Raw genomic sequence first — 11,931 nt, 5'->3', positions numbered from 1 at the left:
CTCTTCATAGCTGAAATGCTCCAGCCCAGGAAACATCCTGCTGAATCTCCTCTGCACCCTCTCCAGTGGAATCACATCCTTCCTATAGTTTGGTGCCCAGAACTGTACACAGTACTCCAACTGTGGCCCAACTAGCGTTTTGTACAGCTCCATCATAACCTCTCTGCTCTTATATTCTATGCCTTGGCTGATAAAGGCAAGTATCCCATATGCCTTCCTAACCACCTTATTTACCTGTGCTGCTGCCTTCAGTGATCCATGGACAAGTACACCAAGATCCCTCTGACCTTCTGTACTTCCTAGGGTCCTACCATCCATTGTATATTCCCTTGCCTTGTTAGTCCTCCCAAAATGCATCACCTCACACTTCTCAGGATTAAATTTCATTTGCCACTGCTCTGCCCATCTTACCAGCCCATCTATATCGTCCTGTAATCTAAGGCTTTCCTTCTCACTATTTACGACACCACCAATTTTCATGTCATCTGCGAACTTTCTTGTCATACCTCCGATATTCACGTCTAAATCAACAGCAAGGATCCCAGCAACGATCCCTGCGGTATACCACTGGTCACAGGCTTCCACTCGCAAAAACAACCCTCGACCATCACCCTCCTGCTCCTGCCACGAAGCCAATTTTGGATCCACTTTGCCAAATTGCCCTGGATCCCATACCTTCTTAACCAATCTCCCATGTGGGACCTTATCAAAAGCCTCACTAAAGTCCATGTAGACGACATCAACTGCTTTACCCTCATCTACACATGTAGTCACCACCTCGAAAAATTCAATCAAGTTAGTCAGTCATGATCTCCCCCTGACAAAGCCACGCTGACTATCCCTGGTTAATCCCTGCCTCTCCAAGTGGAGATTAATCCCATCCCTCAGAATTTTTTCCAATATTTTCCCAACCACTGATGTTAGACTCATCAACCTGTAATTACCTGGTTTATCCCTGCTACCCTTCTTGAATATTGGCACCACATTCGCTGTCCTCCATTCCTCTGGTACCTCTCCTGTGGCCAGAGAGGATACATCTCATCTGGGCCTTGGGATTTATCCACTTTTAAGCCATTAAAACAGCTAATACTTCCTCCCTTTCAATGTTCAAGTATATCACAATCCCCCTCCCTGATCTCGATACCTACATCGTCCTTCTCCATAGTGATCACAGATGCAAAGTAATCATTTAAAACCTCACCTATGTCCTCTGGCTCCACACACAGATTGCCACTTTGGTCCCTAATGGGCCCCAATCTTTCCCTGGTTATCCTCTTGCCCTTAATATACTTATAAAACGCCTTAGGATTTTCCTTTATCTTGCCCGCCAGTGTTTTTCATGTCCCCTCTTCGCTCTCCTAATTACTTTTTTTTAGTACCCCCTACACTTTCTATATTCCTCTAGTGCCTCTGCTGTTTTCAGTGCTCTGAATCTGCCCTAAGCCTCCTTTGTTCTCCTGATCCAATCCTCTATATTCCTTGACATCCAGGGTTCCCTGGACTTGTTGGTCCTCCCCTTCACCTTAATGGGCACATGTTGGCTCTGAACCCTCACTATTTCCTCTTTGAATGACTCCCACTGGTCTGATGTAGACTTTCCGACGAGTAGCTGCTCCCAGTCCACTCTGGTCAGATCCTGTTTTATCATATTGAAATCGGCCTTCCCCCAATTCAGTACCTTTCTTTCCAGCACGCCTTTATCCTTTTCCATAACTACCTTAAATCTTAGGGTCACTATCCCTGAAATGCTCCCCCCACTGACACTTCTACCACTTTGTCCAGCTTCATTCCCTCGGACTAGGTCCAGTACTGCCCCTTCTCTTGTAGAACTTTCTACGTACTGGCTCAAAAAGATCTCCTGTATGCACTTTAAGAATTCCACCCCCTTTAAGCCTTTTACACTAAGACTATCCCAGTTGATATTAGGTAAATTGAAATCCCCTACTATTATTACCCTATTATTTTTACACCTCTCTGAAATTTGCCTACATATCTGCTCCTCTATCTCACCCTGACTGTTTGGAGGCCTGTAGTACACTCCCAGCCAAGTGATTGCCCCCTTTTTGTTTTTAAGTTCTACCCATATGGCCTCATTTGAAGAACCTTCTAAGATATCATCCCTCCTTCCTGCAGTAATTGACTCCTTGATTAACAGTGCAATGCCACCTCCTCTTTTATCCCCTCCCCTGTCACGCCTGAAGATTCTATACCCTGGAATATTGAGCTGCCAGTCCTGCCTCTCCCTCAACCATGTCTCTGTGATAGCAATAATATCATAATCCCATGTGCTAATCAACGCCCTCAATTCATCTGCCTTACTAGTAAGACTCCTTGCATTAAAATAGATGCAATCCAGCCTTGCATTTTTCCCTTGTGCCTTAACAGGTCTATATTTGCTGTACCTTCCAGACTGACTCAGTTTCTCTTTTATATTTGACTGAGCATCACCCCCTACTGTACCTCCACTCTGTATCCCATTCCCCTGTCAAATTAGTTTAAACCCCGCCCCGCCCCCCAACAACACTAGCAAACCTTCCAGCAAGTAACGTTGAGGTACATTAATGAGGAGAGATGCCCAGACCTTTATAACATCCTGGTTGTTGTAATCTGGCTATAACTTGTTAAAAAGACTACCTGGAGGGCAGTAGTATTCTCAGCTGGTTTCTTTCCTTTGGGGAGCATTAGATCAGTTCTTCAGACCCATTCAATTGTCTGTGAGACCTGTCTTTCTCAACCTCAAATGAGAGTGATCATCTGAGGAATATGTCTGATCTGGGACAGTCCCTAAAAGGGGCTAGGATGATAATCCACTTCAAGTGTAGTTCACCTCCTGAGCCATTTTGCTGCTCAGTACTTTTAAAGTTGAAGAAATGACAGCAGTTTCCTAAAGTGACTGAATGCATGCATAGATTTGATTATTTAAAAATTAGTACACTGGACACATTTCTTGGTCTCCAACATTGCAGCAAAAAGCCAATTGTGGCTCCAACACTTTTAGACAAATATTTAGATTATATTCTGCTGGATTCTAAGGAATATGTATGTGGTGTGTTTGCCTATTAAGTCAAACTTGAGAATCTGTAAATATTTACCATTGGAACTGTACCAATATTTAAATCAGAATAATATTCCAATGAGGATGATTACATTTTGGTGTTAAACAGTCTTTCTGTTTTTAATTCTATGTGGAATACCATGCAGTTCGATTTGTGGATGTGTATTGATCATTGGCTTTCTATGGGTCATAGCAAGACCACTGAGTTTCCATATTCAAGGAAGATGAATAAAATATAAATAGTACTATAATTTTAAAATGCAGTTTGACCAATTAAGTAACTGTACACCAATGGCTATGACATTCGGGGCAACACAGTGGCGCAGTGGTTAGCACCGCAGCCTCACAGCTCCAGCGACCCGGGTTCAATTCTGGGTACTGCCTGTGTGGAGTTTGCAAGTTCTCCCTGTGTCTGCGTGGGTTTCCTCCCACATGCCAAAGACTTGCTGGTTGGTAGGTAAATTGGCCATTAGCAATTGCCCCTAGTATAAGTAGATGGTCGGGAAATATAGGGACAGGTGGGGATGTGGTAGGAATATGGAATTAGTGTAGGATTAGTATAAATGGATGGTTGATGGTCGGCACAGACTCGGTGGGCCGAAGGGCCTGTTTCAGTGCTGTATCTCTAAACTTAAAACTAAATAAGAAATAGGAGCAGGAGTAGGCCATTCGGCCCCTCAAGCCTGCTCAGTCATTCAATAAGATCGTGGCTGATTTTGTCCCTCAGCTCCACTTTCCCCTGATATCCCCATGACTACAGTAAATCAGAGCCCATTTGTATTTGTCAGGTATTTTCATGGAAAAACAAATGCAACAACAGAATATGATCCCCAAAACACTGGTAAGAATCTTGAAATTCCAAGTAATGAAATTTGAAATTATTTGTCTGTAATAAAGAATTATTGCTTAACTGCAAACCTGTTCACAGAATCACAGAATAATACAGTGCAGAAGAGGCCCTTCGGCCCATCGAGTCTGCACCGATGCATTAAAACACCTGACCTGTCTACCTAATCCCATTTGCCAGCACTTGGCCCATAGCCTTGAATGTTACGACGTGCCAAGTGCTCATCCAGGTACTTTTTAAAGGATGTGAGGCAACCCGCCTCTACCACCCTCCCAGGCAGGGCATTCCAGACCGTCGCCACCCTCTGGGTAAAAAAGCTCTTCCTCAAGTCCCCCTTAAACCTCCCGCCCCTCACCTTAAACTTGTGACCACTCGTAACTGACCCTTCAACTAAGGGGAACAGCTGCTCCCTATCCACCCTGTCCATGCCCCTCATAATCTTGTACACCTCGATCAGGTCACCCCTCAGTCTTCTCTGCTCCAGCGAAAACAACCCAAGCCTATCCAACCTCTCTTCATAGCTTAAATGTTCCATCCCAGGCAACATCCTGGTGAATCGCCTCTACACGCCCTCCAGTGCAATCACATCCTTCCGATAATGTGGCGACCAGAATTGCACACAGTACTCCAGCTGTGGCCTTACCAAAGTTCTATACAACTCCAACATGACCTCCCTGCTTTTGTAATCTATGCCTCGATTGACAAAGGCAAGTGTCCCATATGCCTTTTTCACCACCCTATTAACCTGCCCTTCTGCCTTCAGAAATCTATGGACAAACACGCCAGGGTCCCTTTGTTCCTCAGAACCTCCCAGTGTCAGGCCATTCATTGAATACTTCCGTGTCACATTACTCCTTCCAAAGTGTATCACCTCACACCTTTCAGCGTTAAATTCCATCTGCCACTTTTCTGCCCATTTGACCATCCTGTCTATATCTTCCTGTAACCTAAGACACTCCACCTCACTGTTAACCACTTGGCCAATCTTTGTGTCATCCGCAAACTGACTGATCCTACCCCCCACATAGTCATCTATGTCATTTATATAAATGACAAACAATAGGGGACCCAGCACAGATCCCTGTGGTACGCCACTGGACACTGGCTTCCAGTCACTAAAACAGCCGTCTGTCATCACTCTCTGTCTCCTACAGCTAAGCCAATTTTGAATCCACCTTATCAAGTTACCTTGTATCCCATGTGCATTTGCTTTCCTGATAAGTCTCCCATGTGGGACCTTGTCAAAGGCTTTGCTGAAATCCATGTAAACTACATCAACGGCACTACCCTCATCTACACACCTGGTCACATGTTCAAAAAATTCAATCAAATTTGTTAGGCATGATCTCCTTCTGACAAAGCCATGCTGACTATTCCTAATCAAATTTTGCCTCTCCAAGTGGTGATAGATTCTCTCCTTCAGAATTTTCTCCAATAGTTTCCCTACCACTGACGTGAGACTCACTGGTCTGTAGTTCCCTGGCTTATCTCTACAACCTTTCTTAAATAGTGGGACCACATTAGCTGTTCTCCAGTCCTCTGGCACCTCCCCCGTGGCCAGAGAGGAATTAAAAATTAGGGTCAGAGCTGCAATCTCCACTCTTGCCTCCCACAGCATCCTGGGACACAAATCGTCCGGACCTGGAGATTTATCCACTTTTAAGCCTTCCAAAACCTCCAATACCTTGTCATTCCCTATGACAATTTGCTCAAGAACCTCACAGTCTCTCTCTAATTTCCATATCTACATCCTCATTCTCTTGGGCGAAGACAGATGTGAAGTATTCATTCAACACCCTACCAATGTCCTCTGGCTCCACCCACAAATTTCCCCCTTGGTTCCTAATGGGTCCTACTGTTTCCCTGGTTATCCTCTTCCCATTGATATACTTATAGAATATAAGTATGTTATAGGTTGCCATGACTATGAGAACTATAACAATGCAAATCAAATGAAAGTGTAAATATACATTAGAGCTCCACCCGAAGTTAATGGATGAAGACACTGCCTAGGTTTGCAAAAGGCTAGACAGAGCAAAAGCCCTGGTTTTGAATTCTTGTCTCTGCTGAGTTCGCTGATCTCAACCTGGGGAATATTTGGGAAGTACAACAGCCACAGCAGCCTATAGCGAGGGAGAAGACAAGTTCAGCAATGGTTCTGTTTTCTGATCTCTATCCAGTGATTCCTCTGGGAAAGTGTATGTCTGCAAGGTCGGGCATGGCTGACCTGCCTTCCACAGTCAAATATGTTATAAACTCTAATTCTAGATTCGCACATCAAGAACGGGCATTTGAACATACCAAAAAAGGGATGTGTAATTGTGGAGCTTTTAAAAAATTCTTTGATGGAATGTGAGCATCGCTGGCAAGGCCAGCATTTGTTGCCCATCTCTAATTGCCCTTGAGAAGGTGGTGGTGAGCTGCATCCTTGAACCGCTGCAGTCTATGTGGTGTAGGTACACCCACAGTGCTGTTAGCACAACAGGCTGGATATTGCCAGAATTAAGAAGCCGCCTCTGGGATCCCTGTCCAATTAAGGATGGCAGGTGGACCAGTGAAGTGAGAGGCCCAATCGGAGGGTTCACAGTGATGGCCAGCCAGCAGCCCCATTGGGAAAGATGGGCCCTGCTGAAATAGGCAGTTGACTGTGAGGGCATTGTAAAACATTAAAAATCCCTCACAGCCACAGCTGTCAGGCCATCAGTGTGGACCTCCACAGGATGGCTTGTGGCTGCAGCTGTGGCTGTCATATCCCAGCAGGTCCGCGCTGGGGTGATGGAGAGGAGGTCTCAATAATTCCCCCCATCCTCCAGCCTGCTGCCGCAAGACCACCTCCTGTTAAGTAATGAGCTCCAGCCTCAGTAGGGGGCCTGGCCGCTGTCGGGATGATCCCAGCGCTGGCATCTCTTTGGCCAATTGGGAATGACGATTCAGCGTAATCAGGCCAGAAGGGGAGAAAATTAAATCTGACAAAGGTATATCTGAAGGCTGGAGAACTAGGGTAGAAAAACGTGAAGTAGCACATCTTAGGAAGAAGACCAGAGAAAGCACCAATATCATAACAGACTGAGACTTCAGGAGAATACATGCCCCGTGTGTGTTCACAGTTGTAGACACTGTCTGAAATTGTGTTGATGGGGTCATTTGAATGATTGAGGTGGGTCACTGAAGCCTATAAAAGTGTTTCATTAGTATTTACCCTCATCCACCCTTGAAAGGCAAAATGGATACTCCACCAGAAATTCTCTCCAGGTTCTTCCCAGATCCAGTAAAACATTCAACATGAAGATCTCCAACTCCCATAGCAGCTGGAAATCTTTCAAAATAAGGTAATTAATCCCCTCCAGGATTATCTTTGCCTGCTCAAGAATTGGCCTGAGTAAAATTCACCCAAGCTCTCAGCTGGTGAGTTGAGCAGAATTCCAAGGGTAGACCCAAGAACTCCTTCAGACCACCGAGGAGGGAGGAGTGCACTGTCTTTCTCTAGTTCCACATCTCCACGGGTCACAACATACATTTAAATGTTTACTCAGTTACCGATAAGGCCAATTATATACTCCATTTCTACTTCAGAACAAAATTCACCAACCATGTTTATTTAATAAACAACAAACTTATTAATTTATTATAAAACAAGACTTATTCAGTAAAAATGCAAAGCAGTAACACACAGATTGAAATTTTAAAGTTCCCTTCTAAAATTAGCCCAACACACACACACACACACACACACACACACACACACACACGTTAAAGAAAATATAAAGACTTATTCTCTGCAGAGATCTTTTTACAAAAAAAGGCAAAAAATACTTTGGCCAAATATTTGTTAATTCTTGAAAGAAAAGGATAAGATATGGAATAATGTCAGTTGTCCCTTTTCTGGCATCCCAAATATGCATAGATGGCTGTCACTGGGATTTTTTGTGACAGTTCTCTTCAGGCGACGTTGAGAATTAGTCTGGCAGACTTTCCAGGAAAAATGCGGCATCAGGGGTTTCAGCTATCACAGTGGATTCTGGAGAAAGGATAGCAGCCTGGCCCCCAACTGACTCAAAACAATCCAAAACAAAACCAACTCTTGACCGCCATAAGTCTTGACATGCCACTTTTCTGTAAACAACTCCCCCTAGTCACAAGGCTCAACTCCCCCTAGTTACCAAGGCTCCTGTTGTTTATTTAGCTTAAGACATGTGACATCCAGTAAGGGTTGTTTTTAAACAGAAAGCTCAAGTCCTTCCAGTGACCATTTTTAAAATAAAACAAAGTCCAACATCTATGGAATCCCTTCAGTCTTCCAAACGAATCCATCTCCACAATCTTCAAACACAAGTCCTCAAAAAATATTAGAAAATAGAAGCACTTTAATAACACATGTCCCTTTGACATCGGATGGACAGTTAATTCTTCGCATGGCCTCCCCTACTGGAGAATGATGGGATCTAAGATGTCGGGCAGAATCCCTGATCGAGAGATCTGCTGACTACCTTGGCCCTCAAATGGAATTTGGTGATCTAAATTTTTTAATCAAGTAAATGAACAAAAGGCCTCGGAGTTCAGATATGTAAATTGTTAAAGGTGGAAGCACGGGTAGAAAAGATTCTAGGTCCTTTTTGTACAGGTGCTAGATATAAAATCAAAGATAGGATGTTGAATTTCAAGATGACATTTGTTATGCCACAGTACAATATTGCATTCAATTGGGGGGCACCATATTTTATCAAGGATATTACAAGGATCATAGTTATGAAGAGAGGCTTGAAACATCAGGGTTGCAGCAGTAAGGGGGAGGGAAATCAATGAGGTTTTCAAAATTATGGAAGATTTTGAAAGTGTATATTTTAAGTCTGTTTCCATTGTCTGGTGAGTTAGTAATGAGAGGGGGAGAGGTCATGGGAATAGATTTTGAGGCAAAGAATAACCTAATTTGAAAAGAACTGAATAAGCTGAATACCTGAAGGAGAAAAAATTTGCATGGATATGGGGAAAGAACAGAGAAGTGGACTGCTCTTCGAAAGAGCCAGCACAGACCCGATGGACTAAATGGCCTCCTTCTGTGCTACCCTGCTCTATGATTCTATGGTTCGAAGTAGTTGTAAAAGAAGAATATAAATGAATATGAGGAAAGGAGCAGGGAAATAGGATTGGGATATTTGGCTCCAGTCAAACAATGAATACCATCACCGCAAATGGTTTGTTTACCTTTGTGCCTGTAATATGCCCAGTATGGCACCGAGCAATATGGATTAGAAAGACAGAAGAATGAACTTGAATACGTAATCTAAGATGAATGCAAGTTTCTGGCGAGGGACTTAAACTCACAACTTTCTGACTCAGAGGCGAGAGTGCCTCTGAGCTGACAGCTGACATCTTGGTGTCAGTTCTAGAAAGTTTCAACCTTGGTAATGGCACTTAACCTATTGCACCATCGAAGCAGTTACCCAGTTATCTTCTTCATGTCCTCATTCAGCTGAAGGAAACCTGACATTGTCATTTGTTTTGATTTATGTTGAGGATGCTTATACCTTTTGCAAGCTTCTGCCAGCACTTTTATATTTACTTAACCAATTGCTGCTGTCTTAGGAAAGACTGCTGCATCATCTAAGATGCCACCAACCTCTTTATACTGAAGCTGCTTTGATCATGCACAGCGAACTGCAGCCAGAAAGTAAACTTGTCCTTTTTTTTTTAAACCAGCCTTTAATGAATACTAGCAATTTTACTCCCACTGGCGGGGGTCTCGCATGGTATTAAAGCAATTGAACAGGTACAACCAAGGAAGCGAGAGCTGTCCATCTCCTGGTCGGTGCACTTTTGTCATGTGAATCTGCCAAGGGAGCGAAAGACATGGTAAACTCCTTCATCGATTCATTTACCCAGTAAGCTCATGGAGCAATGCATGCACATGGATTGAGGAAGACACTGAAGGACAGAGGTAAAGGAAAATTCAACAGTTGGGAGTAATGCTGACACATATTCCAGTCTTCCCTTTTACATTGAGTCAGTGATGCTGGAGGTATTTGAATAAATAACTAACGTTTGTAAATAAAAACCCTGATGTGATTAATTACAAATATCTAAGCCAGTTATCATTGCTATGGATATAGGACCCTTTCCATCATTGCCAGATTTAATTTCTTCATTTGGTATAAATCTTGCAAGACTGAATTTGCTTCTCCTATGATTACTGAGCTTGCGTGGGGAGGGTGAACTTTTAATTGCCAGTTTGGACGTTTGTGGCAATTCAGTCTAGCAGCCGATTAAATAATCACATCACCCAAAGCAGACATGGCCAGCCAAGAGTAGAGGACCCTATGAGGAGGAATAGAGACCATTATATAGAAAAACGTCCAAGACATGCACAGTGTCTGAGGATTGAGGTGCAGAATGCCTCTGAAGGGATGAATGATAACTTTCATGACTGAGAATTATATCTTTACCACAGAGCATGGTATAAATAAATATACCCTGAAATTCCTTCATCTCTTATGAACGTACAAAGGCTTAATGCACTCATCTGAAATTCATGCCTCCATTGTTTGAGCTGAGATATTATCCATTTATTTCAATAGCAGAGCAGGGGGACTTGAAACAATACAATCGGTAGCCATACACTGGTATTACATAGAAATACAACAAATCCACAGTGCAGAAACAGGTAGTTCATGCCAACGTTTATGCTCCACATGAGCCTCCTCCCATCCTAATTCACCTAATCCTATCAGCGTAACCTTCTATTCCTTTCTCCCTCATGTACTTATTTAGCTCCCCCTTAAATACATCTGGTGTTACAATATACACTTTCAAGCCACAGTGTTGCAACACAATGAAGGCAATAAAATCCAGCTCATTATATCTGTGGAGATGTGTACGGCTACAACACAAGGCGAACGGGGAATATACTGAAACCCTGACTTTGTGATCAAGGCAAAATCAAGTTCGGACCTACTTGCAGTGCCTCGACTGAATTTTATGAGACTAGGTACAATTAACTTTCATAGATCCCCAGTATGTGGAAAAGGGATGCAGAGAGCCTAGATGATTGACTGGTTGGGAGAGGGTAATCCAGTCAGTCAACAGTTCTTTAAAGGCATTTTGAATGTAGTTAATTATTGCTGTTTCCTGAGTTTGTGCAAACATGTCATGGGAAAATATATACATTCGCATAGTTTGGAACTTGGCCTTGTTTATTGAAAAAGCCTTGGGGGTTCTAATACTGGAAGTTGGTGACAATTATTTGCCTTCTGATAAATTCATTGCTACCCTCACTTATTCTCTCTCTCAGTGATACACAGGCAAACATTGCACAATAGTAGCAAGATGCACTACCTACTGGATCTTACCTCTCTTAAAAGACATTATATTCTGAAAGCACTGTAACTCTTCTTCCAAGAGAACTTCCCAAGATGAGATGTCAGGACCTAATGGTACCCAAGATCTAAGCACATCGTGTCATCCACTCCATCTGACACAACCAACAACACAAATTCAAGCACACAGGGTATTTAGTGAGTTTAGTCAGAGGAAACACTGAGTTAAGAACAAACCATGAAGGAGGAAGAGGAAAAGGGGATGAGCAATAGAAAACAAGTGCCCTGGCTGCGAGCCTTCAGTGCTCCTCTGCTGAATGGGCAAGAGATCGGTTCCCAGCTAGCCTTGCCTTCAGAAGGGAGTTGATTGCTGAACTGAAAACATTCATAAAATCTTTGGCAATTGTTTTGGAGTTGCTTGTTAATATGGCACAGTGAACCTCTGACCTCTCAACTGTAATATGTGACCCATTTTCACAAGTGCAGTGATCCATGTGGAGCCCATGGCAATTCAACGGCTACCCGTCATGCAAACATTGATGACAATGAGACCAAGCCTAAATACAGTTTCCCTCATAAACACTTCATCTGAGGCTATTGAGTCCTTGTCATCTAACTTACCAGGAGTGTGTCAATGCCAGGTTTAACAGGCTGGGGGATTGACTGCATTGAATCATGACAGCAAGATGCACATTCCTCAGCGGTTCTCTGCAGTTTAC

Source organism: Heterodontus francisci, chromosome 22 (genome assembly GCF_036365525.1).
Source record: "Heterodontus francisci isolate sHetFra1 chromosome 22, sHetFra1.hap1, whole genome shotgun sequence".
NCBI classification, from domain to species: Eukaryota; Metazoa; Chordata; class Chondrichthyes; order Heterodontiformes; family Heterodontidae; genus Heterodontus; species Heterodontus francisci.
The sequence above is the reverse complement of the archived record's forward strand: the minus strand, read 5'-3'. Positions refer to the sequence as shown.